The 18,744-nt window shown below is 33.1% G+C and overlaps 1 long non-coding RNA gene across 1 annotated transcript in view; it reads right to left on the bottom strand.

Moving 5' to 3' along the window:
• Positions 1 to 15,904, bottom strand: part of LOC143249128 (uncharacterized) — a 33,114-nt gene extending 17,210 nt beyond the window's left edge. Inside the window, exon 1 of the long non-coding RNA XR_013027574.1 lies at positions 10,368 to 15,904. This is a non-coding gene — a long non-coding RNA (uncharacterized LOC143249128). The remainder of the gene's footprint in view (positions 1 to 10,367) is intronic.
• Positions 15,905 to 18,744: the final 2,840 nt, after the last annotated feature.

Below are 18,744 nucleotides of genomic sequence, written 5' to 3' on the forward strand. Positions count from 1 at the left end.
CTATTCAGTTAAAGGTTGTGATTCACCACCATTTTATGGGTTTCTGTCGTAATACATCTGAATTTGATGCATAAAAAACAACACTCTTCATGAAATTTGAAACATTTACGTAGCTGTTAAGTTGCGTGAATGAATGGCTTCGAATACATAATATAACATTCATCCTGGAATAAATATCATCAAATATCTTTGGCATAGCACTTTATTAAAACAAGAAGTCTGCTGAGGCTTAAAATCAGGGAGCAAAAAGTTTAATTTCCAATTTTGGAAATAAAATGTTTTTAGCCTTGTTTTTCTGATGCTTATGGATTTGAATATTATCATCTATGAAGAGTACTGACTGGGTGTACACTGTTTTACATGTTTTCAATATCCTTTGAAGATCTGGTTTGTGCAATCGCCAATAACACCATACTAACTTAAGGTACAATTAAAAGAATAATATTTTTAAAAATGTTTAAATATTTCTTAGCACTCAAGCTTTCTGAAAATATCACATTTAACAAAAGAAGGGTGATAAGAACTAATATATAAGAGTATAGATTTTACATACGTTTTATAAACATTAATGAAAATGTTTAAAACGGACGATTTTTTTTCAGAATATTATAAATAAGTGTGAAGTTTTTAGGACCAACATTACATTGAAAAAAAAATTCAAAGTAACTGTCATTCCATACAGCCAAATGCCCTCAAAAATTATATCAAAGTGCAGGTGTCTGGTTGGTTTCGGATTTCCATTGTGTAAGAGCACCACTTCTGACAACTGCAAATAAATTGCCACAAAAACTGCAGTAACATCCTGAGTTTATTTATAGCGTTGTAAATTGAATAGAAAATACCTGTTATTTAGAATATAATGTAAAATTTTATCAATCAAAGCAAAAGATATATCAAGAGATAGAACAGCAAGTATTGTTCTGTTATATGGTAATTTACTGCTTCTATATCCACCTTGGGAGAAATAAAAGGATGCATAGAAACAATGTTGAGTGATTATTGATGTGTCCTTTGGCAACTTCAGAATAAATTCATTAATGCTATTAAAATAAGCATAACACTAAGTAAATAAGATAAATGGATAAGTGACGAGTTGCAATCTAAAACAATGTGGTGCAAGAAAATAAGTGGTTTGTTTTTCCCTAGTTATTTCATGTATAATTCTGGAATTTATGTATGTGACGGCTTCACGTTGTTACAGTGTTTTTGAAATATTAGTTATTTATTTTAATTCATTAAGCATATCTTCGTCCCTATTGTAAGTTTCTCTGAAGATCACTGTTAAGATTTTTATAGAGTATATACACAAAAAAAGTAACATTATATACTAACTTTTATTAAAACCCAACCTTTTACTATGATGTCGTCGTTATCCTAGATCTAGATATATCCTAAAGCTACCCCTTTATTTTTAGCAATGAAGGCTTGACGTAATAATATTTAAAAACCATGAAATGTTCTATTGATACATCGTTTACGATTTCAAACTTACAGTAACTTCAACAGTTTTAGGAGGACGAGATTTAACACAACAGTAAGCATTTAATTCTTGAAGAAAGTACAATCTGAAAAGTAGATGGCTAACAAAGATTTTTCTGTCAAGTTTTGTATATATTGGCTGAAGTTCTGTTACCGTAAGTGTCTAGCTTGTAGGCGACAAATTCAAACAATAAACTACTTATTTTAAAGCAATATATTCAAAACAAGTCAAACGTATGTACAAAAACTCATTACACTATTGGTTATAACCCTTATATCTTATAACCTTAAATAATTCTATTTTACGTCAAAAGTCCACACAGCCTGGTTTAATTACTTTAGAACCAAACTGACAAGATAAATTATTTTTTCCATCTCTGTTGTACAATACGAATCGTGAAACGTTCACTTTAGAAATGGCCCTTTATGGCTTAACTGACAATCATGCAGTATAACTTTTTTTTTTTCACTTATATTTTCACAAACTTAACTTTTTATAATTTAATTTGCCTAGTTGAGGCCTGTAACTTCTAAAAGTATGATGGGACAACACTCATTTAAGGCAACGAGAATAATATGGAAGGTTCGTGTAATGTGACATCAAGTTATAATAAATGAACTACTCGCACAACACAAGATTCTTATCGAGGTACATAACAAAATTTGTTATAACTGCCGTCTTTAAAATAAGTAACTTTAATATTTAATACTCTTGTTATGAAATCTGTAATCGTTAAGTATTAAATCACAAGTTCTCACTACTCGATGGTTTTCAGCTTGCATACCTTACCGGAAACGGTCCATATTCATTTTCTTATAGGAATACTACTTCAATTCCAATGTCTGAATGATGAACAGTTTATTGAAATACTTATGAGCTTCCCAACGAGTTCTTCAACTTCTGGAATACCATCTTCTTTAGGTGGTCAGAGTGTCGTCTACATAATGTTCAATGTTGGTGATTTTGTGCAACACCCTCCTCATCATGCAGTTAAATGCTGCTGCTGAGATGACTAACCAAAAGAGCATTCTCTTAAATTGGTAACTTTTCATCTGGTCTCGTAAAGGCTGTCTTCTTTTTAGATCCTGCCTCCATCAGGATCTGCCAATAACCTTTTACTAAGATCGATCTTTGAAAATAATCTGGCCCTATTTAGTTTTTGCCATGGGTTGCCCATAGGTTCAGTCTAACTTCATCACAAGGTTTAGCTTCCAGAAGTCTATGCAGAGGTAGTTTAAGTTGTCCCTCTTCACGATTACCACTGGTGAAAAATGGGTTGAATTTACAGGCTCAATGATCTCAGCTTCTAATATTGTCTCATCTTCCGACTTTATCAGGTCTTTAATACAGGACATATAACAGGGCTTCACCTTGACTGAATCCTTGGTTGTGGTTTCGATCTTGTGTTGCACAAAGTTTGTCTTTCCTGGTCAATGTGTGTAGACATCTGATCAGTAGATCATGCAAGTTTTTCGTCTGCTTCAAATCCCTTTTTCACTGATGTAGACATCTTTGTGTGTATTCTCTCCATCAAGTGATCTTAAGTTTACCCGATCTTCATCTTTTATGACATAGTTACTGTCTTCTAATTCTGCATCAAAGACAGCCACTCCTGCCATGGTCATTTGGGCGTCGGTAGATTCACCTATTAAGATTTTCCTCTCAAAGTACTTCTTCAATAGATAAGCATGGTAGATCTTGGTGTCACAGTAAGTTTTGTTGACAGTTTACTGTAGCTCAAAATGTCCTTTCCACTGTGAGGTAAGTATATTTGTTTGTGGACAAAAGACTTTCTTCCAACCTTGAAATAACGATCCTTGGCCTTCTTATAATTGCTTCTGACTGCTTAGAGCTGCATACACGCTCTCTTGAGTGAGTTTACAGGTCTTCTATCGATTGCTCCTTCAGTTATTACAACTGACCTAGTACTGTTCTTCAACTTGAAAGGTAAATCTTATTCTTGCTTGTGGAATATTTCGATAAGCAAATAATATTGCCTGCAGATAATTGTCCCAGTGACATGGTCTCTCTTGGTACATCTTTTTCAGCATGCTCCGTAAGATTCCATTAACTTCTCTCACGAAGTGCTTTACATTTAGGGGTGTAGAGAATGATAAAGCACTTCCTAGTACTGACAAGTCTGCACACTTCTTGCATCAGTTCTGAAGTAAACCGGGGTGGACTCTGTCGTTCAGGAAAATATATATGTAAAAACGGTTGGTATGGGTAAAGAAAAACTATGTAGAGGAGCTCTACAAATGGGTTTTCTCGTCATCACGAATTCTGTCGTTCAGAATTTCTTTTGGATAAGTCTACTCTGCAGAGCACTTTCAGGGGGTTTCTACCACTCTCTTTATCTTTATCTTTGGTAGTGCTATAGCTTTTGAATAACGTCACAGAGTCAATTACTGTCAGCACAAAATAATTGCCCTTGTCAGCAACAGGTGCTAGTGGTTCGGTCAAGTCCGCAGCTGGTAAGTTGTTCTATAAGAGGCATATCCATCAAGTGGCACCTTGGTTACCTTCCATCCAGGCAATGTCTTTGGCTTATGCCACGCGACCTGTCGATAATTAGCACCTCCGACTCCCAGCCAATGAAAGTTGCTGTCGAGTCTTTCGTTTGCTTTGCTCCACAGTTGACTCATGATTCAACTTCATCACTTGTCCAGTATGCTGTTATTATTATATGTTTAACCTAACCAGTATAACTACCTTGATAGATGTAATACAGCACTCCCTTCCAGTTCTCTACTATGCATTTTTTCACTTTTACTTCCTCTGAGTTTTCTAACGTAATTTGCCTAACTGAGGCCTCTAACATCTATAACCTAAGAGACGTTATGGTTTAACAAGTCATTTCAGGCAACGAGAATAATATGGTAAGGTTCGAGTAATGTGATGTCAAATTATAATAACTGAACAACTCGCACAACATACGACTCTTAGCAAGGTACATAAGATTTCTTATAACTGCCGTCTTTAAAATATGTAACTTTAACATTCTTGTTACGAAAACTAAATAACCATTAAGTATTAGATCACTAAATGAACCAAATAATGAGGTGTTCAACATTAGTGAATTACTTCGGACGTTATAACTTTCACAAAGACGTTAAACATCTTCACTAGAAGGAATAATATTTTAAATTATTCGATGCGAGGCCTATCACTTAGCTAGCTTAAACGTGGTGTAACAATATCATCTCAAATATTCTCAATTAATTTACTCATCGTGGACCTGGACCATCGATAAAAATGTTTAGTTCTAGATAGGATATAAAATTCTGTTATGTAAGTTTGTAAAACTATTGTATATAAACCATCATTTGTAATAACAATTAGTAATAACCGTTATCACAAACTGTGTTGTTTTCATGTTTGTATATTAAAATAAATTAGTGTTTTAAAAAGCAAACAAAATTGTGTGCATCAATCTTCTTGTCAAATAACATAGATTTAATAGATATTAATATTTAACTACTAAGCTCAAATTCAAATTCCCATTTATTGAAGATATTAATACATAACGTACATATCTTATTTCGGATAAGTCTCTGATATATTAAATTAGAATACGTAACATATATCGTAAGTAGTTTCTTGATACAAGGAGTAATGTGTGTATTGTGGTCACTTCTTTAATAATTATCAGGAGATAACTGTCAGTGTCAAAGAAATGTTGTTGACAAAAGCAGCACACTGTATACGAGTGTTGCATGTGTTTTAGTTATCCCTTCCCGATATTACAGGGACTAGAAGTTTTCAAATTGAATTTAATTATTGCTGACTTTTTGGATATTGGTTCAATACTGATTCAATACATCCAATGGTCCAAATGTTTTTTGAGATTGATAAATGAAATATGTCAGCTTCTATGAAGGACGTGTTTAAGTAAATATGGATGCGGCATTTTTAATTTGAAATAAAATTACAGTATAAACACATTGTTGAAAGAGAAACAATTATTTTACGTAGCAATGTTTCGAACAACTACTGTTCTTCATACTTAACGTATTGGCAGTAATTTTAAGTTGGCATCGAATTTAAGACAAGTTTACTTCTTTCTAAAAGATAAAAATAATATTCAACGTAGAAATGTGCAGTAGACGTAAGCTATAATAAGGTGGTATCACAAAGTGAATAAAATAACTTAAAAAAAAAGGGTGAGAGGGAAGTAGTGTGAGGAATATAATGCCAGTAAAGTTCTATAATTCAAGTCTAGATAGTTTTTTAAAAACAACTTAGATGTTTTGTAGTCTCCACACACAGAAGACTGCTCATATAATTTTACAAGTAAATACTGGTAGCATTATGACTAAATTTCCGTTAAAAATGGTAACGTTTGTGAAATACGGTACCTACCCGTTAAGTAACAAAGAAAACAAAACAAAATATTATTGAAAAATATCCCTTGCGTCACCTTTCCTTCTCCAAAAATGTTATCTGCATTACTGTTCTTATTCACCTCCTCATTGATGGCTGGATATTCTTTTTCAGTGTTATTACACAGAATATCATTATTTATCGTATAAAATAGCAGAAAAGCATATTTAATTTAATTCTGCGTATTGCACTGTAACGAATGGGCACAGCACATAATGGAGAATCAAAGATTACCTCCAAATTTAAGTAAAATAATATTAAAAATAATGTTATTGTGAACAAGACTTTCAAAGACAAATTCAGTGAAAAGTACATGAACTAGTTGTTTTCTGACGATCTTACTCTAAAACCTTTTGGGAAAATCAAAATTTAAGTTTTGTTTTTGAATTTCACGCAAAACTACCCGAAAGCTATCTACGTCTCTACTTTAGAAGAGATGTAGTAGAGGGAAAGCAGTTGGTCAACACTATCCCTCGTTAACTCTTGGGATATTTTTTACCAACGAATAGTTGGATTGACTGTCACATTATAACATTCCCACGGCTTAAAGGACGAAGATTATCAGTGACGTGACAGGGATTTGGACTCGACACTCACTCTAACGAGCAGGCCATCCCACGCTTCCTTAGTGATCTTGCAGTAAGAATAGATACTGCATGCATAGGATAGGATCTTATCGAATAATATCATTCAATTTGGAATTGCAATAATCGCTAATTCTCCAGTACAGGCCATGCCCATTGAACACAGCTCACTACAGAGTAATAAGTATGCACTTGTGCTACCTTACAACAGCCTTGACTGAGCATAGACCTCAAATATAGGGCTAGTTGTATTTTTCAAATTTTACTTTTAGAAAAATGATTTTAATTTGGGACAGTACTATAATGTGAAAATACGAAGCTTTTCGAAGAATGGATATTGGAGGCATCGTTAGATATTTAAAAAAAATTCTATTTCATCATTGTTTTACAATGATTTGATTTTATTACATTTATCTCAACGTTGTGCAAATTCTGTTTCTTCTGAAGTCATTTTTATCTACATGACTATGGATGCTCAACTAGTAAATAGACATTCTTCAAATCTTCCTAAATAAAGCTTCTGTTTGTTAGATGTGTTTTGAATAACAATAATTAACGCAAAATACTAAACTTTACTTTCTCAGTAATAATTTATGTAAATATAGTTCACATAACCATAGGCCGGGCATGGCCAGGGAGTTAGTGCTAGGCTCGTAATCTGAGGGTCGCGGGATCGAATCCTCGTCACACCAAACATATTCGCTCTTTCAGCCGTATGGACATTATAATGTGATAGTCAATCCCACTATTCGTTGGTAAAAGTAGCAAAAGAGTTGGGGGAGTGGTGATGACTAGATTCCTTCCCTCTAGTATTTCACTCCTAAATTAATTCAAAACTCCCATATGATCATAATAACAAAACTCCCATATGATCATAATAACAAAACTCCCATATGATCATAATAACACGTAATACCTTTTCAGTTAGTTGCCATCATTTTAATATTTTTCTGTATTGTTCGATCTAAGACAAAATTATCACCTTTGCGTGGTTATAATATGTCAACTGAAATTCCAATGTATTTCTGTCTTTATTCTCACAATATTAAGAGAAAAAAACACAAGTCAATCAATTGTACATTTAAAACAGGTTCCTGCTCAACGGTTTGTAATTCAAACAATGCGATTCGATGAAATGCTAGAACTTGTTTCTTAAATTACGTTTACATCATACAATCATCTATTAACCTTCTTCACAAAGATATTTACCACATACCTTCAAAACTACTTCATTTGTTACTCTTTTAGTGAAGCATTTTGTCAGAGATTATCCTAAAACTGCTAAATAGTTATAACCCTTGTAACCGGGGTTTTACAACGAAATTGTTTTTATTATTTTACTGTAATCAAAAACGTTGACAGACTGTCTTACGCTACTAGAACTCCGACAACAAGCAACAATAAAACTTACCACAATTGTACTACTTAACTGTGCTGCAAGGTGTCGTTATTTGTCTGCAATTGACTTAAATTGTATACACAATTTATATACAAAGAGTGAGGAATTTCAATTTTAGTATTATATAATTAATTTAACATGACATATTTTCAGAAAATGTTCGCCCTGTAATAATGGGTATCAAATTTTTACTATTCACGCAGTGTGTGACATTTTCTTCCCTTCCTCCACCCCCCGCTAAATGGTCTAATTATTGCTTAGAAATTACCCCAGACACATTGGTTTCTAGTTTATACAAATAGTTGTTTTTTTGCGAAATACTGAAAAATAAAAAAAAATAAAAATTTTGGGAAGTAAATCATACAGGTCCCTTGTGTTTTAAATCTCCAACACGAAGTCTACAAACAGCCGTGGTTCTTAAAAATTCTTTAAATGCAAGAAAACGATCTGTAATTGTATAAATAATATATATATATACATTGTAGTGAATTAAAAATCGTTGTAATAAACTTTAAGAATTATAATTATTATAGCATTAAGGCTGCTTTAAAAAATAAGTATACGTTGTCGTGTGTCAAAACCGTAGTATCGTATACTTGTTTCAATCCAAAATATTTCCTTTAATAAAATGTCATATTTAATCTACCACTTCTGGAAAAAAACTAATCCTAAATATGTATTTCCGATTTTACAAGCTTTAGAAGTATTAAAGTTTTACTTTTATTAGGAAAATTAGATCGAGATATTTTCTGATGTTCATGCAGAGCTACAATTCGTCAATTTCTTAAAACACTAGACTAAAGACAGGAAGCTAGTGGAAAGCATGCAACACCAAATCTTGCTAGTCACATCTGACTAAATAGTGGGATTTGACCGTTACCCTTATAACACATCAATAAAGAGTACGATTCGTGTGTAGGTGTCAAATGACAGAATGGGAATGTATGTTAACCACTGAATGATGCTTAGTCTAACTCGAAATTGAATGACAATGTTAGTATATATTCTGTCCCTTAGTGAACATTTCTTAAAAGTATTCACATCAGAATAGCCATTCGGGTCAAAAAATGATAAAAGTAACCGATTTACCTTTTCTGTAACTACTTTAAAAACGTTCGAGTTCTGATATTTTATAACAAGAACATATTTTATCTCTTCCGCTACCTCCCTAGTGTTATTCATACCTTAGTTCACAACCTTACGTTCACAGCTTTCAATTTTCCAAGTATTCTTTGTCTATGCCGGAACAACTTGTGCACTTAAGGTTTTGATGCATAAAAAGTATGCAATTCTACCCCCAATGTAACTTCCACGAATACTTTTGTTACTTTGCAATGCGTGTAGAGATTCTCAATACCTTTAACCTCAGTACAGTGTCTTTAATATTAATCTTCGCTCTATTTACATACTCAAATCATTGAAATATATAGTATTTAAGTACTTGCATTCAGTAGTTCACCAAAAAGCAGTTTTATTCTTAAATGTACAGAATTTCAAACTTACATTCTATAATTAACAGTTAGGCTTTAATTTTTTATTAATCAACTTATTAATTTTATTACTTATGAGTAGCTCTTTATTATGATCCCGAAAGATAACTTAATTTACTTACTGATTGATAAACTTTATTCTAGATTGAATTTTAGTATCAAAAATATTTGCCATTTTCGCGCTGAAATTTTATTGTATCTAGACAAGCTTCTATTCTATTGTTAGTTTGTTTAACGTCAAACAAAAACTTGCTCAGTGTTATGTCCTCTCCCCACCATGGTTATTGAAACCCGATTTCTAACGTTGTAAGCCCGCAGACATGCAGCTGTGCCACTTGGGGGCGCCTCTCTTCTATTTCTCAAACTCGTAGTTTTCAACACGATATACAAAGTGTTTATTAGTTTCACAGTCAAAGTTCTTACTTTTGATGTGGTATCTTCGTGCAGCCGTAGATGTATATATTAAAGAGCAACAAGGTGCTCGTGAAGATTTACTTCACAACTTTTGAAACTTAATTTTCGAGGCACAGTGGCGGTGATTTTTGGGACAAGTATAATTCAGACTTTTTCTTTCTTCTTCTTGTAATTTAATTAAATGCTTACTTTTTAACAATTGCAGAAACTTTTAAATTTAGCTATTATTCACTGAGCATTCACTCTCTCACACTGCCTAGGTACATTTGTTCATTCTACTGATTCGAAGCTTTTGAGGGTATACAGCCTGAATTCTCCATTGCTCATAAATTATCCATGTATATTCCACATCTAGTATCTCTAAGATGATTTATTAAAATGGTGCTAAATAATTATAAACTTGTTGATCACTCTGGTAATATGTGTAATATTTTAATTTTGCAGATCACATTTCTCAGAAATTTGCAACTTGCAGCAAAACTAGTGTATGATTATAGTTATTTGTAGTAACCTTTTCTGCAGTCTTTGTACACTATAGTACCCTGCCATTACAAACACTCTTGACACTGAGTTAGCGTTGATATCAGTCAAAAATACAATACAAGCACAAAACTTACCAAAAACAGACCTATCAGTACCTAGTGGCTTCGCCTTTTTCATATTCGAAAGGGTTCATGTTCAGTACAGTTGTGCTTCTTTGTTATGGACAATACCACTGGTCTTAAAGGTACTCGTATTCCTACGTCAAGGTGCTATAATTTTAATATACATGGCATAAACTTAGGTTAGAATGTACTTTATCTAATGATATAACACATTTAAAAATTCGAACTTTAGATAAAATTTTAATTGAAGTTTGAGTTATATATAATATACCCTAAATTTTAAAAATTGGACATCAAAATCAACAATATTTACGTTGATTCTACATAGATTAGCCTGTAAAATTTTTGTCACTATATTTGTAGCAGTAAGCAAACACATATCCTATACCAATAAATAATGATTTATGAATACAAAAAGTGAAACGTTAGGTGGGTGTAAACCATCAATTCGAAAGTTTAAGTTAACCCATTAATAAAAGCTGGACACAGGAAATATATGTCAGTGAATTGCTCCCGGTTTTGTTTTCATTATCTAACTACTCAATTTAAGGTAAACTATTTATATAATATCCTATCCTTCAGTGTTAGGCAGATCCAACTGTTTCCACTTAAATGTGAGATCATGTAGCGCGCGTAGTAATTTGGTTATTTTTGGAAGCGATAGCTTACTGCAAGCTTGTGTCTACCTAACTGTTTGTGAATGAATGATACGTTGTGTAGCTCAACTGCTGTGAATTAGCGATTGTTATCCCGTCATGTTACTACAACCTTTTTTTTTAAAAAAAAAAGTTTTTCTCGTTGTATTACACCATCACAATATCACGTAGTATGTGGAATATCCTAGGACTCTGTTGAGATATAAATATGCATCAAAAATTTAACTCGAAATAAGAGCAGGAAGAATAATTTGTCCTATCAAACTGCTGAGCCAGCTTTTCTGTACTTTGACGAAAGAGGAACAATTATTTAAAGCTCTGGATACCACTGTGATAATAAAATGTAACGAACATTTATATATACGTTTGACTTGTTTCAATATATTATTTTAATATTAGTGAACTGTGTGTTATTTGTTTATCGCCTATAGATCACAGAAACCTAATGTAAAGAAACCGATCCATAAAATAAACCTGACGGTGGCTAGCTTGGATCTACAGTTGTAAAGGCAGTAGAAGTAGACGTAAACAACCGACAAATAGGCCTATATATTGCAGGCACAGCTGTAGAAGCGGCGAAAATATTGCAATGTCACAACCACACTATATAACTATATTAACGGACGTTGATAAGTGGATAAAGATGTTTCCGACTTGGGTTTAATGATGGCGAGGCACGACAGTTTATTTAACGAAAGAAAGAAGATTGTCACCAAAGAAGTGGAAAAACGATAAATAGAAAGGACTCTTAGAAATCGATAGAATAAAAACATAAACTGATTTCACCAAGCTCGTCCAACAGACAAACGACATGGGTACTTTCCTAGTGAGGTATGAAAGATTCACCCAAAGAAAGAACTGGAACAAAGATAAATAGGAAGTCTGTCTCAAATCCCTTTTCTAAAATGGAAAGTGGATTTACTGAAAATATATGAACTTACCAAGAAAGATTATCGCCGAAAGCTCAGAGAAGTCAAACCTGACAATTGAGAAACAGTATTTCATGTTGCAGCACGTCTAGTGGAATACTTCATAAGGTGGACTGACATAGCCAAGTATGAAGACAGTTTTGAAGGACTGATAGACCTGCTCATGCATGAAGACTTTATGATCACCGTCAGGGTTTTCAACATGAGTGAGCTACAGACACTTACTGTTAATAATCTTTGACTTGTTGATGATAAATTCGAACAATAAACGAACAGCACACAATCCAGTTCTTTTAAATTATATTAATATTCAAAACTAGTCGAATGTATGTGCAAAAATTCTTTACACTACAAGATATCCCAGTTTGATCTAAAATTTTAAATAATTCTTTTATTGTCAAAAGTCCACTCATACTGATTCAATTACTTTCAAATCCAATCAACAAGAACAAACTATTTTTCTCTACTTTGTTTCTTAATGTACAATCTGTAATAAATTTACTTAACGTTTTGTGGGTTACCAAAGTTGTATCTCGAGCTTTAAATAATTACCTCCTTTCCCACACAGACTGGCTTAATTACTTTACTTTGGCAAGACAAATTATTCTCCTTATCTCCGTTAAATTCTGAAACCTACTTTAAAATATCGCCAGTTATGGCTAATCACTTGCATACCTGCTAACTTCATACTCTCATCTTTTTGACTGAACTTCACTTAACTGAGGTCTGGAATTTTCTACAACCTAGGAGATACTATGATGCAACAGCACTCACTTGGCGAGAGAAGCAGCGTAGGTTTGAACAACATGACGCCAACGATATTACTAAAGCCTATTACAAAAGTCAACTGAATACGCAACATGCAACTCATAAAAAAAGTACGTAACGAAATTTGTAACAAATACCACTTATAAAACAATCGATCTTCAATACTTCTGTCATAAACAAAACAATCATAAAACATTAAGACACAAAATAAACTACATAATAACGCTTACACTAAACAGTCTTGTATATCCAACAATTACGTACCCCGAGGGCATGTCAATGTTCCCAAAAGGGAAAGCACTAAAAATTTGGACGAGATAACCAAGCTGACAGAACGATATAACTGGCAAGCAAAAGGATAACCAGTTGAAGTCGAAACCATGGGTGGCTGACTTGAACATGATGCCCTCAAAATTGACAAGAAGTCGAGAGGCAAAAGTGGAAAAAATACTAAGCTTATTGTAAAATGGGGCATGCTGTAAGTGAGTGAAAATCTGTTACCAACAAGTAACAATAGAAATCTCAACATAAAGCAGCTAGAACTACCTACAACAATAGTGCTGGTAAGAATCAAGAAAAACATGGGTGTGACCATGGATGCTGCTTCCAGAAGAAACATAATATAAACAATTCATTAGATTTACCATGAGAAGAAAGTGCTATCACCATGACTGATGGTCAACTTACGTTAGAAAATGGGTCAACAGTGCCAGTAGTGATCAGATAATGTGACAAACATCGAAAGACACCAAGAAATCCCAAATTGTCAGAAGGTTAACATTATTCGAAAGAAAGAAAGCCCTACAAAACATTAGGTGCAGTAGTAAGAACCAGTCAAGTATCTAATTATCTTGATGGGCAAAATACATCAATATGTGTTTATTGATGGGAAAATAAAGTTTCCCATAGCAAGAATAAAAAAGGGCACACCGTACTGAGTGACCTTGAAGCCACGTGTACGAAATCACCCATGTACGAGTTTGTTATTAGCAATATACTAGACAAAAAGTTTGGAGGAACCATAGAGAAAAAAAAAGAAATGCATGCAAAATACCAAGCTCCTAAAAAGTCTCGAAAGGTGACATCCCGAATGTAGGTCTTCGGGAACAAAACAAGTACAGAGAAAAACCTTTCAATGCAGAAATTTTGGGATAGTACCCAAGAAAAAGCCAAGCACCTGACAGAGAAGAAACTTACACAACAGAAGGCAGAAGGAAATGTTGTGATGGATCTATCAAGGCAGTTCTGCTTCGGAAGTTAAACATGTCGTAATACAATAGATGGTAGTCAAATTGCTACTGGGCGAGTTGTCTCTCCTAAAAGCTGTTCAACAGAGTAACTATGTATTTTATCAGACTAGTATCACCTGTTTCTGACAAGGGCAACTAGTATATGCTGACAGTAATTCACTATGCAACACATTATCCAGAAGCCATATCACTACCAAAAATAGAGAGATAGAGAATAGCAGAAACCCTCCTGGAAGTGTTCTACAAAGTAAGCTTTCCAATGCAAGTTTTGGGTAACAGAAACTCAGTTTACCTCAGAACTTACGCAAGATATATGTAGACTCATCAGCACTTAAGCAGCTCTTTACAACTCAATACAACTTCCGATGTAATGGACTTTTTGAGAGAGTCAAAAGACTTAAAAAGCACCCTAAAAATGGACTAGGAAAGAGCACATGACTAGAGCAGGTATCTGCAGGCAATATTAATTCCTTATCGAAAGGTTCCACAAATGAGTACAGGGTTATATCCTTTGATTTATAGTATGGAAGATCAGTGCAAGGTTTGATGTAGATATTGAACGAACTGTGAACAGGACAAGAGTAAGAACCGAGGAGCATGTACCAGTATGTAGTAGAAATCAGAAACTGACTGGAAGAGACTTGTTGACTCGCACAAGCAAGTTTGTATACACTTATGGCAGTCAAGAATACTTCTATGACAAGAAAGTCTCGATTCTATAACATACAGACAGCAACAAATCCTACAGTGGAAAGGACCTTTTGAAGTGCACAAAATGGTCAATATAATAGATTATAAGATGAGAGTCCAATCTGTTGAAGAGGTTTTTTGAGAAGGAAGAAGGCCTAACAGGTATAGTTATTGAAAAACAAATGGACATTCTGTTATAGACACAGAATCAAAAGATGGTGAATTTATTATAGAACATGAAGACCTCCTAGACCTAAGCCTACTGGTTCAAGATAAGAAATACGTCAATATCAGTGATGAGCTGATTGACAATCAGAAAAAATAACTACAAGCTACACCTGCTCTGACAACCAAACATCTCAAATTCCTCTTGGAGTAAGTGGGATACTCAAGGAAGTTTATTCCAAATTATGCTGAAGACATTACACCACTGACTGACCTAATCAAGAAAGGCACACACAACAAGGTGAAGTGAAAGCAACAACAGTAAATGTAATTCTAGAAATTGAATAACATGTTCTAAAGTTCACCAATCCTTAGAATTTCAAACTTAAACCACTCATCATTCAAACTAATGCACCAAACGTTGGAATTAAAAGCAGAACTTTGTAAAAACATGTATATAGAATATTTTCCACAATATATATTAGTGAAAAAGCTCTTAAATAGTGAGAACTACTCTATAACTGAATGAGAGATTACCAGGAGTTCAACTAAATAGACAATCAACCTCTTACATACATTCAGAAGTTAGTGTTGTACTTCCAGAACTACCAGTTTTGCATTGTGGCCATCAAGGGGACTACAAATGCTGGCAGACTGTGCATCAACAGTATTTGTAAACAAGTATAAATATTATTGTAAACATTTTTTTCATGAGGTGCTTAATGATAAGATATATATATAACTGCTTCTATTTAAGTTTAATGTAAATTATGATTTAGATAGTTATATTGCACAGGTGTTAAATTTGGTTATTTTTGGAAGATTGGTTGATTTGGTGTTTTATGACACAAAGCAACTAGGCTATCTGTGCCAAACATCTGGTAAAAAGTTAAAATTAAAGTAAACGTAGTAAAATTCATAAAAGGAAATTAAAGTAAAACAAAACAATGTTTAAAAACATAACATAAAACCAATGTTTACATCTAGTCTACAACGTTAACAAAAAACTACAGTGATACAAGGTGTAAAGGACTTTCTCCAGCATAATTGTAATTATCATAACTCGACAGGAAGACTAAGAGGTAAGTACAAAAACCACCGTCAGTCACCTGCAGTTGGCCTTTCTAGTCCTGGTTCAGAGTTATTTGACATTATGGCCATTTTCAAGAACTAATAAAAGTTGTAAAAGACTCGGAGCAAAATTTTAATAATAACTCGCCAGGATGACTAACGGGTAGTTCAAACAGCAGCGTTCATAAAGAATCCAGCAAGTGTGGCTCCATCATGTCTTGCAGATCAATTTTTCAGCCTTTTCAATACTATGGCCTGCTTGTTGCCTCCATACACTGTTGGAGACCACTAAAATGCAAGTATAACGATAAACAATTACAATGTACATATGAATATTCTGTCAGTTTTTGTGAAATTCCACAAACTGATTAGATGGTAGACTGGTAATCTAAATATCGAATAATTACTTTTTATGTTTGCCCTATGGAGGATATATTACAAAAAGTAAACATTGTTCATCAAGCAAGTTACATCTGACCATTTATATTAATTTTTTAATGAAATTTGAAATGGACAACAGCATTATCAAAATAATTATTTTTTAATGGAGGAAGAAAAAAATTATGGCATGATATCATGAAGTATAAAGAAGCTACAAACAACAGCTGATTAAAAAGGAAGCAGAGTAAACACTAGGATTTTGTTTTCTTACTTAAACTGTTCTAAGTATTTTTAAATTGAATGAAACATACATATAAACATGGAAGGCACTTATAATGCAATTTTTCAGAGGAACAGAAGTAGTATCCATCCACAGATCAAGGAATAGTGGGACAGAAAAGCCTACCAATAAAAACTACTTTAAAGGTATAAAGCTGAATGGCACAGAAAGCAAAATTAGCTAAAAAAACATGTTCAGCTTCCACAAATAAATTTTGCAGATTATAAGTTAAGTCCACTAAACCTGCAATGAAGAGAAAACTGACAAAGAATGAGAAAGCATAGCATTGCATCATCTATCACATAAAAGGTAAAAGCATCAATAGATGAAAAATTATTAGAAAAAACATTTTATCGTAATGATGCAGAAAATCAGTTACACAATATATTAGAATGTAAATCATGATCCCACCTTTTCAAATTAACTCTAGTATGGCAGACGATTATTGTTTGCTAGTGAATGTTTTCCCCCATTGTGTTATGTACAGAAAGTAAATAGGGTAAAAATGTCCTTAAATTTAAAGGTAGAGATAATTGGATAGTTACTATGAATAAAGTTGAAAAACATTACACATCAACTGCCAATGTAATTACCAAAACTTAGAAACTGATGATATATTGGTCCAAAACTGGCCTATCAGTAGTGCATGACAGTTTGAAATAGATTTTCACCAAAAAAAATATGCAGTCTTATTCACTTACTGCTACAAAAGAATATATCATAGTTATACAATAACATTAGAAAAAACATTGTTTGTAGCTAAACATAATATGAAAAGTCCCTATTAGAAAATTTCTCAAGGTAATACAGATTTAAAAATAAGTGGAATATATCAACCTGAATGAAGTATAACTAGGATTCATGAGAGTTGCATCATTATTGATAAAGGGGGACAAGCAACCCCCCTCCCACCCTACAGAGTGGTATCTCTCATAATAAAATAGTAAAAAAGCCTACAGATGTAACAGCAAAAAACTAACAAAATTATTTATCTAAAAAGCACAAGTGTGAAAATGAATAAAATATTGAACAGAGTCAGTGTAACTCCACAAATACTTGACAAGCAAAGCCATATTAAAAAAAATGTAAACATTTTGCACACAAATTCAAACTTGTCTTCTGACTTTGTCAGACCAAGAGATAATTATGGTATTGTTGCAGTTGGACTTCAGACAGAGTAGCCATAATAGGTTTGAGAAGTTTAATGCACTGCAACTGCCTGTTGAAAGAAAAAGATGCTTCAGCTTCTATTACAATCTTATTATTTACCTAAACAAAAGAAAATATAAGCCTACCAATGTTTAAAATGGAGAAGCATTTTAATGCCCTTAAAGAAAATTATGTAATGTAGTAACCACAAGGAATACACAAAACTTAAGCACAGTCTTTAAATATTATTGGACAACAGAAAAAGACATAAAATTATAATTATAAAGTGTAAATGTTAAAAGCACTCTAAATAGATTTTCCAGTCATGCATAAACAAACAGAATTAAATGTCTTCATAAAGAAAAAAACAGTCTGATAGGTAAAGATATGAGAAAAACTTTATAAGTAGGTATAGTGTACTCATCTATAGACTGAAAAACCAGCTATTACTTAATTACTAAATGGTGGCAGTTAACACTAATCTTGAAAACCTTTACTACACACCAAAATGCAAACATCTCCAAGAAAAAATAGATTTTCTTTATATATCACCAAGATAAAGAATTTTAAATCACCAAAGAAATACCAAATGTTGATATATTCATATTAACAGCAGACCCACATCCACAACTAGAGAAGTATTATTGTTGTGTTTGCCAGTCATACATTATCATTAACAGTTATAAGAGATAGTACAAATGTTAATATTTCTTCAGGTATTTTCTGACTTAGAGATACGAAGGAAGATCCATTACACCCAGTTTCACAATTTAGATACAACATCAACAACTTTCACACAACAAAATACTAAAGGATTGTACAGCTATTCAGTGCAGTAAACAAAAAGAGCCTTAACAAGAAAACCTTTAAAATGGAGTGCAAGGTAAAAATTCTTATCTATAGTAAAATACAAAGGATGATATATTACTGTGACTTTACAAAATTAGATAAATACAAATAAAAACAGATAAAAAGTACATACCTATCAGAAATTCATTTTTAGTATCACAAAATGTTAACTCCCGATATAGTCTTAGCACCTTTCACACA

This window comes from Tachypleus tridentatus, chromosome 4 (genome assembly GCF_004210375.1).
Source record: "Tachypleus tridentatus isolate NWPU-2018 chromosome 4, ASM421037v1, whole genome shotgun sequence".
In the NCBI taxonomy this organism is placed as follows: Eukaryota; Metazoa; Arthropoda; class Merostomata; order Xiphosura; family Limulidae; genus Tachypleus; species Tachypleus tridentatus.